Source organism: Lonchura striata, chromosome 5 (assembly GCF_046129695.1).
Source record: "Lonchura striata isolate bLonStr1 chromosome 5, bLonStr1.mat, whole genome shotgun sequence".
NCBI classification, from domain to species: Eukaryota; Metazoa; Chordata; class Aves; order Passeriformes; family Estrildidae; genus Lonchura; species Lonchura striata.
The window spans coordinates 56,174,252-56,196,355 of NC_134607.1; the positions used below are offsets into that span (position 1 = coordinate 56,174,252).

Consider the following 22,104-nt stretch of genomic DNA (forward strand, 5'->3'; position numbering starts at 1 on the left):
AAGTTACAGACTAGGTAACCTAATTACCATCATCCCTCTCTAGTTGCAAATTTTTAGCTTTTTGAAGTACTTTTACATCTCTGCAGTAGAAAAAAAGTGCTTTTAAATGTCTGAAAATCTGTTCTGGCTCTAAGCTATTTTAACAGCTCTGATTTTATAAATAGTAAAGGTTGTTATTAGACCATAGTAAACTGTGCCCTTAGTTTTGGTTGTTTTGGTTTTTTTTTTTTTTTTTTCTTTTCTAGTTTGTTTCATGAGATTTAAAATAAAGCAAATATGCACTTTCTGGTAGATAGATGTTTTTCTTTGCTTTTGGTATGAGAGAACTACGAAAGTATTTCTTTTCACTTAAATGTGTTTCATGCTGTGGATTCATTATGTGGATTGACTATGCATAGCCCTTACAGACTGCAGGAATAATAAAGACTGCTACATCTTCAAAGGTCCACTGAAGGGGTAGATATAACACTGGCTCAAACTTGTCACAGGGTGGTCTGACTTCAAGCAGAGCAAAGAGGAGATGTGTTCTTTTGTTTTACTGAGGTAGGATAAGAAAAAAGCTTTTATTCTGTCTCTTCATTGCTTTTCTGGGTTTAACAAGAGATATGCTGGAGTCTGGGATTTTTTTCTTGGTTTAATGTAGCTTACATTGTGACTTAATAAAACAATTTTGTTCCTGATTTATCCTGTATTTCAGAGAGTTTTGCTTCACATGAGCTGATTAGTTGAACTGAGTCTGTGTGCCTCCTTTTCCCTCCCCAATGAGTAAAAACTTTAGAACACTGCTGTTGTTTTCAATACTCTTAATTTCTTTTCTGTGCTTGGGTGTAATGTCCCGTTGTATTGATAAGCATGTATGTGTGTGGTGGGGGAGGGGGAAGCCCAGGTTAGGCAAGAGGTACTGGGAGAAGGGGGAGGCTTACCCAGATCTGCAGGTAGAGGACTTCATGGTGCAGCAAGGTACCTGCTGCATTGCCCTCAGAACAAGCAATGACCAGCACATAACCCAGATCTCAGTGCTCTGAGTCATCTCCCCCACCAGATCTTGTGTTTTGGCATCATGTAAAACCCACTGGTGCAGTTGATCCTGAGCTTGGTTTCCCTTCTCACTGATGCAGTGAGGGCATGCTACAAACCTCCTACTCTGGTAGGGAACAGGCCAGTTTTGGCAATTGTGCAGCTCAAGGAACTGCCTAAAAACATTTACCTCTAGAGCAGCCTTCCCCACTGTCTACTACAGAAAGACTTTGGCAGTATGACTGGTCTATGTGTTACTTAACTCTTCTATATCAATAATGAAGGTGCCCGAGTTTGTTCTCTCCCAGTTTCAGAGAGTGCTGGCACTATGACAGCAGCAAGGAAACTTTTTGCTGTGGAAGATATGCAGGTCTCCTGGTAACACACACACAGAAGCAGTCCTGAGACACTGCACAACCTGCAGGTTGTGATATTGCCTTGGAGGAATTAGGCTTAGGCTTTTCCTGATTAAATGTAAAAAGTAATTTTGTGCTTCCATTTTAACTTGGAGTTTTTTATCATTTTCTCCATATGAAATTATTGTAAACCTATAAACAAGAGGTTTTGCAAAATACATGCAGCACTTAAAATATCCTGAAGACCTCACAGTTAATTACAGTGAGTTATTATGTTTTAAAATATTATTGTAAATTCAGATATTCCTATGCCCTAAAATAATCTACATTCCTACCCAACAATTTATCAAAAGTGTGGTTGTCTCTCAAAAATTAATAATGTTTAAGTAAAATAATCTTGTAAAATCTAATTTTGAACATAAGTGCATAATCATATCTGTTTTTTCCAATAAACATTTAAAAGCTAAAGCACATAATGTAATGTGATTTTCAATAACCTTGAGGGAAAAGGAAGAGAGGAAAATGATCCTGAAGTATTTTTTCCAGTTTAAGCTATATAAACTTGCAATGGGATGTTTGCATTTGGAACCTAACATCTGTGTACTGCAACAGAGAAGTCTGTGCATCTAAAATCCTTGCCAGCACATCTTGTTGCAGGCTAAAGGCTTGAAAAATAAAGATGCAATCCTCTGTAACAGTCTTGAGAGGTATAGAGAAGAGTGAAATTCCCCAAATTACATGAAATTCAAGTAGGTAGATGTGTTGTTCATTTCTTGGGAATTCTGTGAATGCTCTAATAGGGAATGCATGCATAGTACTTCCTTGTTTCACAGCATGGTGTCATGTTAATTCCTTTGCAGGGTGGCTGAAGACTGCATAGAAAACAACTGCAGGGAAAGAAAAAAAAAGCTCTGTTCCTTAGCCAGACAAAATCACCCAATGGTCTGATGAAGTCATTGCATTTTTTTTTTTCTTGTATTATGATCAATATGCAGTCTTCATCCACTTGTCTGTAGAAGCAAGTTTTTTAAAGCTTTTTACTCCACAAATATTCAAAAATATATATTTATATTGGGAATATGAATTGGTATATTTTTTACAGAAAGCTCACTCATTTATCCATCCTGCTTCAGTAATTTTATGCTTTCTATCTGCTCATATCCTTTCTGACAAAACTTATGCAGACAGCTATAGATTATCACTGGCTGAAGAATTCAGGCAGTGAATTAGCCATGCTCCAACTTCCCTCTCTGCCCCAGAATGGAAAGTAATACTGAGATATGCATGCTGCAGAGCTGAAGTCATCCAGGCAGCATTCTGGCTGGTGATTTTTTTCATGCTGTATCAGTTATGATTTAACCTGGCTATTTCTTCATCCATCCTTATCCACGAATGACCCACATGAAAAATCAAAAGCTGACTGCACCTTCTAGGCTTTCTCCCTTTTTCATAGAGCTAACTTTAAAGGTGTTCCTGAACATATTATCCCACTTAGTCTGCAGATTTTGTCCAGGATGATTTCAAGGACTTTGTAGCTTTAATGTTGCAGGTATTACAAACCTGTCTCTATATGTTTTGCAGCTTTAACGGGTGAGTTCTCTTCAGTGCAGTTGCTACTTTTGCAGTTTATGAATGTCTGGAAATCCTGTGTGTGAACACTGCTGCATAATCTGTCAGAAGTTTAGTGCTTTGGGGAAGTACTAGGCAGGGTGTGTGTGTGTGCTACGTGCTTTCTCTGTGTCAGTGGGGAAGGATTAGTTTTCAGACATTGTTACGTGTGTTCTGTGGCTCCTGTGCACATCCTGCCTTCTTAATAAGTGCTTGCATCCTGTGCCTGTCATATCTCAGGAGGGGATTGCATTTTCTGCTTTTGTACAAGTGCAAAGTGCTTTGTGTAGATCTGTCTGATGCTTCATGGAAACAATGGTCTTTCACTTCATGTTCTGCAGGTTTGCTCTTCTGTAACTTCTGCATAGGAAACACTGGACCATAAAGTGAGAGGTGCTCAGTGTGTTACAGAACTTTCTCCTGCATAGCAGAAGTCACAATTATGTTAATCCAGTCTCAATGTGGTAACAATGGAGCCTAGGCCTCTTTGACTTGACCAATATTAGGTGTTTGCATTCTGGTAATGTGAGATTGGTTTAGAAACGAGAACTTCTCATTGTTAAAAGGACAAATAACAGTTTTGTTAGGAGTTATGGGTTAGTTCTTCAGTATTCTAGTAGATGGGATCTTGGCACTGGAGCAGGCAATGCAAGTGTTTTAATCTTCATGAAAAACACCCTGAGTAGGATGAATATCACTAAAGCTGCAATTAGATCCCCAAATAATGGTGTGCAGCTCTTCACATTTGCATGGATTTTACTCTAGGAAAGCACAGATCTGAGAGAATGTCTTCAGAAAAGCCTCACATTTCTAAGACCTGTATATAGATACCAATAATGCTACAAGACCAATCCTTCAAAACAGTTTCCCTTTATGACTTCAGGAAGAGTGACAGCAGTCTGGCCTCCAAATTCAGCTCTGAGAGAACACTAGCTCCCACCAAATGGTGAACTTTGAACATAAATCCAGAGATTTCCAGACTCAGCATTTGCAATCTGATTGTCCAAAGGGAGGCTTGGTGTCTGTGAATCTTGGACTATTTGGTCCCTCAAAAGCCCATACTACCATAGAAAAGTATTTTTTAAAAGATAAACAAATAAATCATCTGAATGCATTCTATGGCCATAAGTGAGTTCTAAAATTCCAGGATTATGTAGGTATTGATGATGATCATGGGAGATGAGTTTCTTGTGCTCTCTACAGAGGTAGAATACCAAAAGTTTGCACTTCCAGAGGGTGGTTGGAAATATGTCTAAAAGAGATGTCCTAATCTTCTTTAGAAAATTATTGTTGTTTAATATGCAGCTAGGAAGAGTAGACTTTTGTATAATTTATCTATAGACTTTATGTCACTAGTGCTGGGAGGTTATTAAAATAGAGCCTGCATCAAAACAGCTTTTCTACCTTTGTCCTTTTGTTCTTGTTGGAACCCCCTGCAGTATTGACATTAATTTCCTATTTTATATAGTGCTTATGGCCTTCAAATATAGAAAATTTTTTCTGCATCTCTTCATTTTTGGATGATGAAGTTAATTAACAAAATCACTTGAGATGAGAAAGACAGAATCTCCTCTGAGCCAGTTTGCTGTATGGAAAAGCTGGTGATTAACTGGCTTGGTGATTAGCTGTTTTGGATCAGCAGGAGATATATTCCCATTTTTGATAATTTTCTTTGAAGAAACTGGTTTTCATGAAAATTAAGCATAATATTTTATACATGATGTATTAGACCACTGGAGACTTTTTCTAAATGGGCTTAATACTTCTTGGGAAACCACTCCCTGTAAAATGCCTGTTAAAATCCAGAGCTTTGTGAAGTCCATTGGTATTTACCTATGTATCCTGGTAGACATACAACCTCTGTACATATTGTTCATCTATCCCCCAGCCTCAATTCAATTATTTTCTTGTTTGTTCTCTGTGTCACTCTCTCTCCACTATTTTCCCCTGGTATGTACTTTTTTGCCTTTTTACATATCGATTTGCCATCATATTTTCCTTAGTTTTGGCTTTCTTTTGTATTGGGGGGCTGGGGAGGGTTATAATCATGCTAGTTACCACCCTGTACTGAGTTTCATCTAGGCAGAGCACTGCTCTGAATCAGTGCCTAGAGACTGCAGTCCCAATATATTGTGAAGAATGCATAAAAAAATGGACAACAAAAGGCAACAACAGACAGGTTTGGCCGGACAAAAGGGCTGGAACTTAAGAGTCAAGTAAAATGTCAGCCTTGTTATCATGAATACTCTTTTCCTTAATCTGGCAGGAAAATAATACATGTTGTAGCTGTGGAATCTGAGATCAAAGAACCACAGCAAAGAAGAATTAAGCAGGTGATACTGGTCTGAGTTATTTCAACCTCTTGGCAGTTTCATGCAGATATTGCTGCTTTGGTTTATGTTTAGTGTTTTTGAGGTTATTGCCATAAAAATTATTTATTTTAGATGAGGAGGAGAAAATGAATTAAGTTAAATGCTCCTCTGCCCTCAAGGGAAGGAAAAGTATTACCTCTTCTAATTTCTTGTTGTCCTTTGTTCCCAGAGAAACATCTGCAGCATCTGATTTTCTAGCCTATGCCATTTAAATGAACTCTTCCAGACTGGTGAAAATTCCTGATCTCATTTAAATTAAATACAGGGTAGTCAAGTTTCTACCCACAGACTTTTGTTTTGAATGATGCTGAGTGCTGCTAATAGTCGTTCTATACTCTGTCTCTTTGTGATAAGCACGAGATGAGCCTTCGCATAAGAAATTCTTTCTAACTGATCATACTGAAATTGCTGTTGAGCCATAGACAGAATTTCCCTATTTTCCTTTATAATGTAGGATTTGTGATTTGGATTTCTGCCTTGGTAAACTATTGAATAGCCTTCTACTTCAGCATGCTTCATGAGGTTTACTTAATTTTTATTTCTAATAATAATAGATTCTGAACTATTCTAATTAATATTTTGTGGTACAATTCTGGTTATACAAACAAGTTTCCATCAGTACTCAGTGTCCTATGATGCTATTGCAGCTTCTCATTGCACTATTGTCACCTGGAATAGTTCTGCAAAAATATATGTATTCTTATGTAAGAAACATACAACTTTGTTTTCCTTTTTTACCTAAAAACTAACATGACTCAATTGTTTTATGATTAGTACATTATGTTAATATACCACAACTTTTGTGACAAAATCTAGGTCTAAATTATGCAGTTGCTTCCTGTAAAGCTCAGTAAGATCAGCATTCAGGTAGCTCTCTTCCTGCAGTTTTAATTTCGCCTCTTATATTTCAATTTCTGTGTCTGATCTTATTTCTTACAATTCTTCACTTTGTGCTTCTGCTTCTTGCTGGACCTCCTGTCCCTTGACCCTCTTCCAAGCTCTGCTCCATTCTGCCTCCAGCATTTCTCTGTCTGCCCCTTCTGTCCTTTACCTGCTCCTCCAGACTGTGTCCCACTCACATACTGGTGTTTGTTTTTTGCTTAAAGTTTTGAGCCTTATGCAAATATTAACTCAGACCACAGAATTGTGATACTTCAGCAGCACTTGTGCATGTCACCATTCTTTGCAACAGCAGCCAAAACTTTCTATGAATTTTTTGTGAAACAATGCAATGGGTATTAAGGGTGACATGCTAATGCAGAAGTGGGAGCTCAGATTTCAGTGTTATTAAGTAATTTCCTTACCTTAAGATACACTGCTTGAATTGAAATTTAATATATGTTGCAGTGAGGAGGCATAATAGGTCTGTACTTGTCCTGATTCTCCTTGTGTGATGTTGGTTGCTAGAGGGTATCACCTCTGCTTGTAAGTTGAGAAGGGAGACAGGTTCAGGACATGTATTCCCTGTCAGTTCCAGGAGGGACAAGGGAAGAAAGAAGAAAGATAGATGTGGCACATATCCACTGGGGTTTGGTGGGATTTTTGGGGTATTGGGTTTTTTTTGTTGTTGTTGTTTTTATTTGTTTATTTGTTGGTGTTTTATTTTCTTTATGACATTTTGCTTCAGAATCAGATTGTGATGAAAGAAACCATGCATTTGGGAATTTCTACTTGCTTTCAGCTATCATGTGATAGCATGGCAATTACTGCACAGGAACTTGTTCATTGTCAAAAATTTAAGTGCCTCACTCAAGATCACACAGGAATATGTCTTGGTTCAACCCAGGACTCCTGAAACCTGTGCCAGTACCCTGCCCATCCCAGGCTAGCCTGTTTTCCCAGAGTGCCAATATAGGGGAGGTGAAAATTTAAATATTAACAGGTAATTCTAAATAAGCTACATTCAAATACACAAGGTAAAGAAAAAAACTTCCAGGCTTCTAGTTTTTAAAACAAGTAAGGGACCTCAAAGAATTTTTTAAAAAATGAAAAGTTTTATTTTAAAATAAAAGTTCTTTTAAAGACAAAATTGTATTGTTACAGAGTGTGGAGAAATATTTAGGATATTTGCTAAGTAACTTTGATAACGTTGCAGCTTGTCACTGCCTGTTTAAAAATTCCAGTTGTTTGTTCCAGGGCATATCATGATGTCTGGTTAGTTTTGATGTGCTCTGATTGCAGTGCAGTCCAGGCTAAGTAACTTGCAATTGCTGTGTTTCTCTTTCACTGTTCTCAGGCATATGTCGTGTTTGTTGAATGGGGTCCAGGGGAAAACATGTTCTGAGCCCACACTGTCAGCACTTACATCTTTTGAACTGCACTTTTAGAAACATCTGTAAGCCTGTCAATCAGTTTTAAACCTTGGGTATGGCTTTGTGGGTACTTCATTGAACTCTTTGATACTAGCACTGCTAGTTTTATTTTCCTGAATACTGTGGGAGGAGGCAGTGCTGAGCATTTAAGAATTAATAATGCTGGAATATTGGTTGGCTGTATTATGCGAGATCCTGGAGACTTTAGTCATATGTTCACATACGGTGTTTTCCCTGAGTTATCTTGGTTTCTTTTTATTTTCCGTGTGAAATATTTCATTCTGTCTATGATCCAAACGAGGCTCCAAACAAAAATCAAATATTTCCTGATATTTGTATTTTTATTGCAATCACTGATTCTACTAATGTCTAAATGGCAAATAATTATCCTTCATGCAAACTATGATATAAGGAGACATTATTTCCATTCTTGGTGTCATCTGTTCTTATTACTTCATAAATATGGAGCTGAGGTTTTGGATGTGAAACGGAGAAATGCTCATTAGCTTAGGGTCCTGAATGTGAAACATCAAGGGCATGATTTTTTTCATGTCTTTATCACATTATAGCATTTTATATAATCAAAATAAGGCTTCAGTGGTCACTGACTGCAGCTATGAGTGCCATAACTTTAGTGTTGCCTGCTGGGTGCTTGGACAGTGAAACATTCCCTCTGAAGTCCCTTCCTTAGCAGCATAGAAAGCAGAGGAGGGTATGCAGCTGAGTGCCCCAAATTAAAACCCAAATTCTTTGATCCTGAGACAAACCTTTGTCTTCAAGAAGTTTCAGTGTGTGTTTCTGTATGGCTTTTCCTGTGCACAGAGACTGGACAGAGGCCAGGTGGAGCTGATTCTTATCATAGAAATGTCCATCCTAAGTGCACACTGAGGATAAAATTTTCTGTGTGGTCTGAAATTAAGACTCCTATCATGTTGCATAAGCACAGAAGTGCTGAGTGTATTTCACAGATGCGGCCTTATTCCTGGCACTTTTTAGGCACTTGACACTGCAAACTCAACAACCTTCTGATATAGTTGCATTACATGTCAACACCTAAATATTTTAAATGACTTCATAAAATCCAGTATTTTCATCCTCTGATATTAAGAAAAATGTTGGCTATATATGTAAGGTATTTGAGAGTTTCAATTTTCATCTTCCTTGTCTTGAGCATAGTGAGGGGTCAGCTTGGTAGCTGTGGTTGACATTCCAGGGCTGGTAGACCTGTCAGGAGAGGGAAGTACATATTTTGCTACAAAACTTCCTGTTGATGGCATTTTAATGAAACTAAGGGTTCCATACTTTCACAGACCTTTTTATCTTGACATTCCTCCTCCTTCATGATGTGATGCCTGCTAGCTGTGAGATCCTGGGAGAGAAGGTCTTTATTCTTCTACTATTACAGTGATGCCCTTGAGCTGTAAGAGGGGAAAAATACACCACATCTATTGCTGACAAAACAAAGGTATATAATTAGGCAGCCTGTAACTTAAGGTAATTTTATATTTTTTACAGTAATAACCATCTCTCAGAGATTAGATAGATAGATAGATAGATAGATAGATAGATAGATAGATAGGCATTCACAGAATCAATTAGGTTAGAAAAGACCTTGGAGATAATCAAGTCCAACCTGTGACCTACCACCACATTGTCAACCAGATCCCAGGACTGAGTGCCACATCCAGTCTTTTCTTAAATGCCTCCCACCGTGATGACTCCATTACTTCTCTGGGCAGCCCATTCCAATGCCCAATTACTCCTTCTGTGAAGAACTTCTTCATAATGTCCATCCTAAACCTAATGTTCTCCCTCTGAATTTCCAACAAAGATGTTTTAAATTTGCCTGAGCAGATTTCCCAAGTCAGAAATGACATTTTAAATCTTAAGGCATCTGTGTTTGTGTATGCATGATTAGTGATTTTATAGCATATTCATTGATGTGGTTAATACTTTAAAGCTGCTTTTTAAAATGAAAAATTGATGTTGATTAACTATTATGTGAGCACAAATTCTGTCTTTACAGTTTCAGTGTTATAAGTAAATCCAGTTAAATTGTGGAAGTGTTTTTATGCCTTCTCATTCAAATAATTTTAGCAAAGGACTTTACACAAGTAGTAAAATTGCAATTGATCAAGTCCAAAAAAAAAAAAAAATCTTCTGTCCTAAGTGCTGTGAGTAAAGCAACTAATACTTTGCTCATGTGCCCTTGAAACTAGCCTGGGCACTGTCCAGTTTCAGCAGCTTTGCCAGCATCTGGCCACGGGCTGGACAAGGCTACAGGAATGCAAATTTTGAATCAGCAATAGCCTACTAAATGCTGCTGGAGTGTTGTTGGCAGGAAGATGTCACAGCATGGCATCCTACAATGCCTGTGGCTTTGAGGTGGTTTGTCACCTGCATTTTGCTGTTCCAGGGCAAGAACAAGAATTCTATTTAATGCATAATCCCAGGAAAGGGCCTGAAGTGGTCTGTCTGCTGGGGTCCAGTATACACCTTACTCTGACTTCAGCTGAAGGAAGATTATGAGCTAATTTTTCATGCTTTACAATAATTTATTTTAATTACTTTAGTGATTGAGCTATATCAGGGGGAATATCATGGGCTGAATATACTCTGAAGCCAAAACCAGAGGATTGCAGAACTCAGGAAACAGTACTAAGGATGTTGCTTCAATCATTGTTTATCACTTAGAAGTGTAACTTGAATGCATCATTTAAATGTTTTTACATGTAATCATACTAACAATTGTAAGCTAAAAATACTAATGCTCAGGAGGTGGAGGGAGCTATGTGCATAAATAGAAGTATGCAGAGCAGGATGGTAGGTTTATTTACTCTATATAGCAGTTTTAAGGCACTAAGCATCCAATTCTGTGTCAAAGAAATTAGAGACTTATTGATTTCCTCTAAAGGGTATACATAAAATGCTCATTTTCCCACACAGACCATTTCCTTTCAGCATAAGCAGACATTTATTAGCTGATTTAGGACAAGCCAGGCTTGCAACCTTCAATAACTAAGCCAAGGGTCACCTCTGTGTTGAATTTCATGCTTTGTGAAAGTCTGGAGAAATTTTTTCTTACTCTTCATATGAAAAGCCTGACACACCACTAATATTCTACCCTGTTAACTGCCAGATGCTGAGCACTTTGGTGCAATGTTAATCCCCTGGGTCTAGTGCTGCCATTTTGCTGAGCAAGCTCAGACTGCAAGTGTGATAAAATAATTCAGAGACAGGTGCTTTCAAAAAATGGAGTCATGCAAGACAAATTGCAGATCTTCTGTGTGTCAGTAGGAATTGATATAATTGAAAATCTTTGAAAAAGTTAGAGATAATCCAGTGCTGTGGTTTGTGCTGTACAACTACAAGTAAAATGCTTGTCTGCCATTTTCATTCTTGCAAAAATATTGCCTGGCTGAGGCAGAAGATACTGCTAATTTGTAGTCAACAGTACTCCAGTAGTTGGAATTTACAGCATACAGTGATACCTGACTGGTTGATTTTAGAATAAATTCACAACCAAAAAAAGTTTAAAATCCAAACCCAGCTTGGTGCAATATTTTTGATTGTAGTCACATCTTCCTTAATGGATGGGTATCAGTTTCTATAAAGCACACCATATTTAAGGTTTTAGTAAATGGTCCATGCAATTAACAGTAAAGGGGAGTGAGTGAGAGCAAATGAGCTTTGTCTCATTCCTGCTTGGCACATTAAGTACCCCCTAGTTTCATTCTTTTGCTCAATTTTTCTCTTTCATACAAAGATAGTGAGCAAAAACCAAGAAAATTTTGTTTTTTTTAAAAGCATGTGATGTCTAGCACCTGAGATTGTGGGACCTTGGACCCTATTGGAAACCGAATAATTTTTGTGCCTTGTACAGATTTCTAAGATCTATCATTCTTTAGTCTGTTTTGGGTAATGTCAAAGTCCTGAGAGAGAAATCTCCATTTCTTACAGAATGTCTCATAAAATACTGAGGTCAGCACAGCAGCTGGTACAGAGGGGACAAGGATTGAGCAGCTATGTGTCTGGTTTTGACAATTAATGGTTGTCTTGAGTAGAAATCCTTTGTGGAGCTGGGACATGGAATATCTCCTCATTTCTATGCAATTTTTTGGCTAATTCTAATTTCTGCTGTTTGAAAAGGAATGATGCTGCTAATGCAAAAGAGATGAATGACAGTAACAAGTGGAAGTGTGAATGATGAGGAGCAGCAGGGTCAAGAGTTTTCTCAGCACAGTTTGCAGTTTGTGAGCAGCACAGATGTAGAGAACTTGAATCTGGATCTTTCTGTGGACATTCAAGTCAGGTATCTGGGAAACAAGCAGAGTTGTTTTTTCGAAATTTCTCTTGCCTGCAGCAGAAAGGTCACTTAGTGATGTTAATTAGCAGTTATTCATGGTGATGATTTAGTCTCACTCCATAGATCATCCAGCCTTCTGGATGCTCTGGAATCCAGAAGCAGGAGACCTGGTCCATACAAGGATAGTCTAAACAAGGAGTTACCTGATGTAGGAACAATGTATAAGGCTATAAAAATCAGTGCTGTATCATTTTGTGTTTAAATAGACTTTTATATTCCTCAGGGTTGAAAAATAAATAACAAGGTGAGAGGGGAAGTTTTTTCCCTTTCTCTTCATTTAGGAAAAAATGTGGTTTATTTTAAAAGGGAATTGAAGGTAAAGAATAATGAAATAGGGTAGGAAGTATATTTTAGATATAGAATTTGCACAGAAAAATTGAGGGATGTATGAATGAGGATAGGATATAATGTAATGAAAAATTGCATTTTTCACTGCTTTAATGCTCTAATTTTTCTTGTACATTTTTCTCTTTCAGAGCCATACTCAGCACAAAAAACATAGGTAATTAGTCAAATAAATAGTCTAAATCTTCATGTTATAATCACAGAAGACTCATGGATTTTATGGACTCTAAATTCTACATTGAGTTTGAAGGCTAAATTGATAGAACATAACAATTTCTTGCTTAAAGTCTATTGAACAATCAACTAAGAAAAGAAAAAAAAATACTTTTCTGCTTTAATAGTATTATTTCAGGATCATTGGATAGAAATAGCCCTGAATTAATCAACAGCTTAATTTGACAATTCATTTTTATTGTGAGGCATTCACTTGCAGACAGAAAGAGTACCTTTGTTCTAGCTAGGAGAATTGCTGGATATGTGTAATGGTCACTGGAGATAAATACCCTGACTATTTTGTTCACACACTGCTAACTTTATTGATGCTGTCCTCTGTGCTGTGGGCACCCTATGCTATCATTTTTGATGGGGAAGAGCAATTATTCTGTTTTCTCTGGACTAAAACCTACATTCTTCCTGATTGCTAAAGAAAACTAACCTTAAATGTTTTCATGCAATCCTAGCCTTGGGCGCTTTCCCAACTGGAAGGAACACGATTTCAGAGGGTTAAGTCAATGTGCTTCTACTGCAGAAACCTCAGGTATGACAATTTGTGTTCAGAGATGATCTCATTTAGCCCATAGTCATTCATTTTGCAGTTTCCAGTGTTAAACCATGGTCCCAATGCTTAATTCAGGATTGAAGTGGAGAGTGTTTCTTGCTATGGTTGTATCTGTGAGCTTGTAACAGTGGGGTGTCTGAGGAGCCTTTTTAAGGAAATTGAAAGGGATAAAAAGAGGTTATTCTACCACAGCATGAAACTGAGAAGAAAGATTTCCATCTCTGGACCTACTGATGCTGACCATGCTTAGCTGGGACAGTCCTAACATGTGCTGACAGTCCACAGGGGAAGATACCTTAGCACGGGCAAAAGCACCATTCAGACTAGGCAGGCTCAGTGCAGATCCTCTGCAAACCTGCACAAAACTTGCAGGTTCAATTTGCACAGAATTAATTTGAACATAATTTAAGTACTATCATAAGGAAGCTAAGCTCTTTTTAAAGTTTTTTGCCACATAGTCATTTTTTCAACATTGTCCTAAACAAGGTTTGGATTGCCTCTCAGTTTATTTTATAATGGTGTGAAAATAAATACATAGGGGCAAATCTGACACTAAAAAAGTATAGTAAAGCTAGTAAATAAAAAATGTTTTTGTCCCATAAACATGTTAAAGTATCTGGACAGAACTTATACATTTTTATAGCTCCCTTACACAGTGAATTAACTAAAATAAGGAGAAAAGTAGAAGACAATTATAGAGTTTTTAAAAATACTGCAGTTCTCACACTGTGACCTTTGCACAGTCATAACAAGACAGTATAAGAAACATGAAATATGAATGCTAGCTTCAAGATGAAGGATCTTGCAAATTTTTAAGGGAGTGTTCTTGAAAATCTAGATTGAATTGTAGTTCTCTACCTGTTCACAGAGCACTTCTGGTAGAATCTGCTTTTTTTCAGACTTATTATTGACTTAAATAATTTGGAATTATAATTTTAAAACAAAATTGTCATGTATATGATCCTGGTTTGCATTTTGAGATTTAGGCAAGGAGTTTAAGTAGTGGTAAAATAATTTTTGAACTTCATAATGCAGTTTCATGTGGGACATAATGGATGTATAGGATTTTAGAGGGAAATCCTATACCCACGAGGATTTAATATATGGAACAATAAAGGAGTCTTTCCAGGGAGATCCAACTATAGGTACAGTAAATTGTCTCTTGTTCAGAAATCCACCCCAAGTGTAGAAAAATTTTCTACTATTTGAATCAGTTTCAATGGATTTTGCAGTGTGTGTTTGCTTCTGAAAAGCTGAAGTGCAATGCAGCCAGACTCCTTACCCTGCTCTTGACACCCAGATCCAGAGGAGCTGCAGGGACACTTCACAGGTTGCAGATTAGAGGAGAAAAGCACTGGCTTGTGGATGTCTGCCCACTTTGGCTAACTTGTGTTGTGTTGAGATAATTTATTTGAGTGGTGTTTCCCAGAGGCAATGAACACAGAGACAGTCTACATTGCTGTTGGTTTCATCATCAACTTGAACAAAACTTCTTCACTAATGCCATGGTCATACTAAACAGCACAAAGCTGTGTCAGTAGCAGGATGATGACAAAATCCTCCTAATGTATCAGTAGATGCAGGAAGATAATTGTAAGTATGAGCTACCTTTTCACCAAAATGCATTGTTGGTAGATTTCTTTAGATCAATTTCTCATTACAGTATTTGATCAGTATTTGAAACTTTAGCGAATCACTGAGGTTCTCCTTAATTATTTAATGGCTCATTTATTTTAATTTTTTTCTGGAGAGATACAGAAAATGAGGTATGAGGCTGATCTCAGCATAGCATATCTGGTAGATGGGAACCTTCTGTGTGATTCTGCCAATATTTTGTTATTTGAGTTTTGGTCAAATCACTTGGGCCTTACTACAGCTTTGCTGATTAGGCTCAGTGACAACCACTGCTATAGCTGCACCAGATCCATATAGGAATGAGAAGCACAGGTGGGAGAGGTGCAGCTTTTCTTGTTCTTCTTGTGTGGAACCACCAGAAGAACACATTCACCACACATTAGTGGTGAATGCTACACTGATGACTGGAGCACAGACAAGTCTGTCCTTCATGTCTTACCTTCTTGTGTGTAAAATAAAATTTATTGTGTAGGAGAGGTTTGAAGGGTGGATCAGCCAAAGTTTGAAAATAGAAGATAAATGTCTAAATTGGGAGTTGTAAATTTCCATTGAAAAAACTTGGTTCTAAATTGTGTGGGAAATAGCACAAGTTTGCTTAATTTAATTATCTGCCTACAGGCATGTTTATCAGTAATAGCAGTACCTGATCAGAACTTAGCATCTGCAGTGGGCTATGGGAACAAGAGTCAGAAGAAGGTCACTGATGATGCAGCAATATGTAGTGTGCAGATTCAGCACTGGATGCTGCACTGAGCACAATCCTTGAATAAAACTGGAGTTGATCACCTTACTTTTAGGGCATTTTTACTTACATTTGCAAGTGAGTTAGAGAAATGCTCTGCCATGCTGTCAAACCAATGACATCCAAGACTTCCTTATAAAAAGAAATTGAAGGTCGCTTCTTAAGATCAGCAGGTTTATCTCTAATCCAGTGCAGTAAACTAAATTGTCTGTGTATTTTGCAAGAACAGCAGAAGTTTCAGAAGAGCTGCAAGTGTAGTGTCTCATCCATTACTACAATAATTCACATTTGAGAGAATCATAAGGAAAGGCCACAAGATTTTAATTATGTCTTAAAACTAATTAACTTTGAGAAAATGTGGTTTTGTTTTGACTTTCAACTTAATGTCTGAGTTGTTCTTACAAGTTCACTCAGTCAGGTGGTGCTCATGTCCATATTGCTGCTAAGACCTCCATTACTACACTATTCTTGCTGAGGAAGATATTTAAAGCTCTGTCTTCATCATACTGTTTTATTATGGAGAATATATCCAGGGCCATGTGTAAAACAAGTCTTTTACAGCTGAAGCCTATTGCTAAATTGTAAATGGATTCCTGTCTTTATAAGGGGAAATATTCAAAGTATTAGTCTCGATTTTCTCAAATGCTGTTCTTTGCTTGGAAGAAGGGTAAAAATAGTCAGAGCAACAGTTCCCAGTTCTTGTACTACCATCTTGATACCTGACTTAGCAAATGCATCTTCTTGGTCAGCAGCAGCAAAGTGCAAGCAAGGATTTCTGCCTTCTGCTTTAACCCACTGCCTCTGCCCACTCTGCAGGGCACAGCACCCACTACTTTCCTGCCTGCTCAGTGTTCCCCTCCATCACTACTGATCTCCATTTGGCAGCCAGCACCTAGTTATGTCCTATTTGTACTTTTCAGATGATGTAGTGGTGAAAGAACTGATTTATAATTAGTTTGGTCAAGACCACTGCAAAGCCTGGCATTTCTGTTAGTTGATATTTGGCATTTCTGGTTGACAGCGCCAATGACAGGGCTCTATTCCACAGGGGAGTGCTGCTACCCTAGGGGATAATTCAGAACATTTCTTATTCATTCCCAAAGTCAATTAAAAATTAAATTCAGGACTCTTATCAGTGCATGCACACACACAAAAATAAAATCGCTTAGAAAGTGGCACAGTTAGCTGCTAGCTGATTTCTCTTTATATACTTACAAGGCTAAGCAAACAAAGGAACACATCTTCAGCTTTTAGTTGAGTATAGCACATGTGATAAACATATGTTTCAGTTTTGGATAACAGTTGGTGATTTTTGTATTCATCTTTCTGAAGCCTTGCTTGCTGATCAGCAAAGAAACACTGGCAAAATTTCCAAACAAAGCATCTTCCCTGGGAAGTGATTTGTCTTGTGTCAAACACTGACAAGGCATCAAGGAAAGGGAGTTATGGGCAGTAAAGTAAGGAAGAATTTACTCAGTTATTCTTTAAATGTTTTTCCCCCCACATATAGTTGCAGCAAAAAAAAAAAAAAAAAAAACAAAAAAAACAAACCAAACAAACACCAAAAAAACCAAAACAAACAAACAAACAAAAACCTGTGCTGAAGCTCCAGGAAAAATGGTACAAGATTTTTATCCTCCTACTTTTTCTGATTTGGAGGTTTTAATGTGTTATACTATAGGAAAAGATAGTTGGAGATATTATGGCAGTATCTATGAAAGCATCCACAGGGCCAAGACCAGTTTTCTAAGCCAGTCCACAGGAGTGCATAGGCCTAACAGAATAGGTAATTTATCAGCACATGTCCACTGGGTTCAGAATTTTTTTTGGCTTTTTTTGCTGCTTGATTGTGCATTGAAGGCTACGCAAGGCTGGAGGTCACCTTTCTAGTAGTAGAAGAGAAATAAACGGAAAGTTTTTATTCTGCTGCAGCCATGTCTTAACCAAGACCTGAAGAGCTGCATGGATACTGGTATGTCTCAAGAACTTGAACATTGCTCAAGTCAAGCTTTGGTGTTTATGTTGCAGTGCTTAGTCTGTGACAAATTTGATATCACTGAAAACTCTGACAGCAAGAGGAAGCAGAAGAGTGTGAGGAAACCCCATCTATATCCATCTGGATTGTATGGCTCTTCAGAAATGCAAGTCATCTGGTTTGGATGGAGTAAGATAACAACAATCCCTTTTGCTTCACAGGGCATTTGAGCCTGCTTGTAAACTCTGGGAGTAAATTCTGCAAGCACTTGATAAGGTTTCAATTAAGTGTTCATCTTGCAGCCAAGCACTAAATTACCTGACTTTCCAGGTCACTAGCTATTTGCTGATTAAGCTCTAATCTCCATTTTGAAAGGATTGCTGTCATTGAAACAACTGCTGTATCACCCCGCAGCTGATGTAGCACTTCTCCTGTCCCTGTGCTCTGCTCAGCTCCAAGCAGGCAAGCCACAGGAGCAGGTAAAGAGAGAGCAGGAAACATTGCTGGGAAATGAGAATGCATCCTTCCAGCTTTTTAAATTACTGACTCCTCTGTGTTTGGTGAGGTGCAAGGAATTACTTCCATGTAATACAGCTTGTGTTTGCTCCTTAATTATTGCAGCATGCATAAAAACTTTACACAGGCATAAATCTTTAAAAAATCATTTTGCTAAATGAGAAGGCTGTATGCAGTTCTGTCATAGACAGGACAGCCACAGCTGTGCCAGGAAGGCAGAGCTTGTAAGATATTAATGCAGGAGAACACTTAATGAAAAAAGGAGTCAGCACCACTGGGAAACAAACCATATGTGGAGCACTGTCCAGTGCAAATAGAATAAAACTACTAATTAGACAGAAAATACCATTTTCTTCCTCTGATTCTGCACATTTTCAGTAATCCCAGGGATTGCTTAGGGTAATGATAATTTAATACACAGCAGTGCAGTTACAGAACATCTCTTTACCTTCAAAAACCGTGGTGCTGATGGAAAAATTGAGATTATCAAATCAGTACTGTAGATTAAGCAAATCTGTGAATACTACAAAGTGGAGCAGAAACTGCTAAATCAGACTATTTATTCATCTACATCATTGTGGTTGGCAATGGACTGCTCTTAACATTATAAAGAAGAGTGAAGCTTCTTCAGAATAAATTATGGTTATAAAAAGGTTGTATGATTAGCATCATACTATGGCAATACCTAAGAAAATTAGGCCTTTTTTACTCTTTGAGAGAAATAGTTTATTTCTCTGAAAGACAAGTTCTATTATCCCATGTGGCTTTCATTGTCAGAACTTGGAAAATTGCTAACACATTGATCCAGGACACATAGGAATCATTTTGTTCTGTTGCCATTGTTGGTGCTTGTTTCTCAGAATATTGTCCATGTAATGGATTTAAAATGAGCCAAAACCCTGTTATTGATCCAGTGGCTTCAGGTCAGCAGTTCTTAATGTCAGAAGGGCAGGAATCAAGACCGAGGAAGTAGGAAAATATAACAGAGCTCATATGAACTGTCCCATATTTTCATAAGCTTGAAGAACTCTCTTTTACCTGGAGTCTTAGCCCTGGGATATTTCCTTCTTGCTACCTTGCACTGAACTGCAAATGGAAACCTACAAGCTCCTGAGTGAGAGACAAAGGGGGTATTTCTTTCCCTCTGAAAATCAGCCACGAGGTGGGATGTGACCCCTCTCTCCCCATCATCCTTGCAGAGAGCCAGGAAAATGGGGAGACAGTAATTTATCAGTAGGAACTCAGAATAAGTACTTCTATGTGGGAAGTTATTTTTGAAAGAGTTGCTGTCCCTTGGTAGAAGAGCTCCCACAATGTGTGTTTGGGGAAATAAGTGATCATAAAGTCTGTGGGGGTACTTTTAGAAGTCTTCAGCTGTGAACCTTCAGACTGTGCTGTCTATTATTTTTTGTGTAGTAGCTCTTGGACCCGCAGTCAGTCTTGAATTAGGCATATTGTGGTTGATTTTTCTTGCCATTATATTTATTATGTTAACTTTATTATTTGAGCACCAAAATTGAATGTAGTGCTGTGAACAGAATAAGGTATTCTGTCGCAAGGAACTTGTAGTCTAATTCAGGCACAGTGACGCACAGACATACATAATATGCATGATAAGGATGCAAATTCAAAGTAACAGAGGTGTCTTGGGAAAAATCAGTGCTGCAGGCTAATTTACTACTTCTGAAGAGCTACTAGAGCTACTGCAGAACATAATGAAAACATCAAGCAATTCAAAATATGTCTTTTCCTTCTCTTTTCTCTTTTTTTTTTTCAAAAATGCTAATTGCTGATGCATCATCAAATGGAAGGACAATGCTGAAAAACAATAGAGAGATAAAAAAATTAGGATCCTCTCTATGTTCCTGTTTTCTGAACTGGAGCCCAGAAAAGAAAATTGAGGATTTCTTTATTTTCTCAACTGGAGTATGCCTTGTGAAATTAGAATTTCATTAAAATAGCAAAAAAAGAAGATGGGTTGAGCCTGGATTACATCCACTATTGATGTAACAAGAGTCCTGTTGGCAATGTACTGTGAGCTTCTCAGAAAATATTGAGTTTCTACTTGGCTTTATGTGCATCTGTAAGATTGAGACATTAGACATTGCTTTTCTTGCTGAGTATACATGCACACTGATAAGGAAATAATCCTAAAAGGTAGAAACCAGGGGTACCCAAAGCAAACAAATCCAAATTTTAATGGGTTTCCCAGTCAAAATGTCTATGGGGATCCACACAGTTACGTGCACAAGCAAAACTCAGGAAGCAATGATCCTATTGATTTTGCTGACAGTCTTTTACTTTGCATGTGGACTCATGTCTAAGCCTTCATTTTGTGCCATTTATGGTGGTTCTTTCTCAGGAGTGTCACCCAACATTTCTTATTGTTTGTGGGTCTAATCTCATTTCATTTTAATGTTCAGTTATGACAGGGAAGGAGCTGTCAAAAAGAAGCTTTGTATACCAAACTCATTAATATGCTGTAGCAACTTCGTCACTGATATTGATCCTTCAAACCACACCTGAATCCAGAAGTAGCTATAAGGTCAGGAGAAGCAGAAGAAACACAGCTAAAATGTGTATGGACAGAGAATTTCTCTGCAGACTTTCAAGTGATGGCTGCAAGTCCTGACACCATCCCAGACATGCAGTGTGTTCCCAAGGGAACCACCTGGTTTCCCAGGAAATATACGGGTTCCAGTTGAAGAAAAATGTGAAATACAGGACAGTTTTTGAAAGACAATGAGCAAAAATTCAAGTGGAGTTTTGCACACAGACATACAAACACACATGTACCCATGGATTATTTGAACATAGATGCAGTAATAAATTTAGTTAATTCCAGGGAATTAACCAAGTATTTCTAGCAAGATCAACTTGTTTATTAGCATTCTGCTAACACTAAAACTGAGAGTCAAGAACTGCTTTTATTCCATTGGTGGGTCTGTGACTGACTCCTGTGGTAGATGAACTATTAGCTTGGCAACGTTTAATTTTTCTACTTTTCTGAATATATTTATTTTCATTTTGCTACATCTATAGGTTGAAAATTATACATTCAACAAAGTTGCATGGAGAGGTCTTCACAGTAGATGTTTCTGGACTGCCCATATTCTTCTAGGGTGACCAAAGGGGGTTCACTGAGGTTGTGTGCATTTAGCAGTGTAAGTAAGCAAGGAACTTTTCTGTCTCTTGTTTTCTTTATAAGGGTAAACCCATTTGAGACTCTAAGATATTCAGTTCCTGTGGGGGCTGAGTCAAATACCTAAGATTGATCAATGCTAAGAACAAAAGCAGTATGTCTTTCTATGGCATCATTTAATGAGGTTGAAGTAATTCTTTGGTCTCTTTTTAAAAATGCGATTACCATAAGTTATTAGAAAGCCCACAAGGTATCTCACCTATTCATATATTCTTATGTTCACATTACATAAGTATTATGTTGTCAGTGAAATACTCCCATCTTTTCTCAGGAGTAAGAATTTTTTATGACTCTTTGGTCAAAAAATGCCAGCTGCCAAATACTGATTTGAAAGTATTCATGTTCATTTGTACTTCCAGCAAAGGGATCACCATCACATCACAGGGTTTTTCTCTCAATGCACTCTAAAATCTATAGGTCAAAGTGGATAAATGTCTATTTTGGTAAATGCCTTAGAAAACATCAGATGTGTCTTTTTTTTTGTTTGATTAAGACAACATTTTAGAAAAAGAATGCTCTCAGGTCTGTGTCTTTGGAAATTAAGTAAATTATCTTATTCCCAAAGGAGACAAGCACTAAGAGTTATCCACAGACTCCTGCAAGAGAGAGGTTAACTCTGTAATGAGGGTACCAAAAACCTAGCTTATAGTCTGAAAATAAGTACTCATGCAAATTTAGGCTGAAAAAACTGTGTCCTAAATATTAACAGTTTCTTAAGCAAAAGCAAGACAAAAAAACAACTACTGACTTTAGCAACCAAACAAATACCCATCTGGTTCTTTGCATTGTGTGGGAGCAACATGCTGCAATTTTGCAAACAAAACATCTTTATTATTTAATTAGTCTCAAAAGCTAAGCAATTCAAAGAAATAAACTGAGT

General features: G+C 37.6%; 1 protein-coding gene across 5 annotated transcripts in view; it reads left to right on the forward strand.

Moving 5' to 3' along the window:
- ANO4 (anoctamin 4) overlaps positions 1-22,104 on the forward strand; it is a 171,855-nt gene that overhangs the window by 1,027 nt on the left and 148,724 nt on the right. The gene's annotated exons all lie outside the window — the stretch shown is intronic.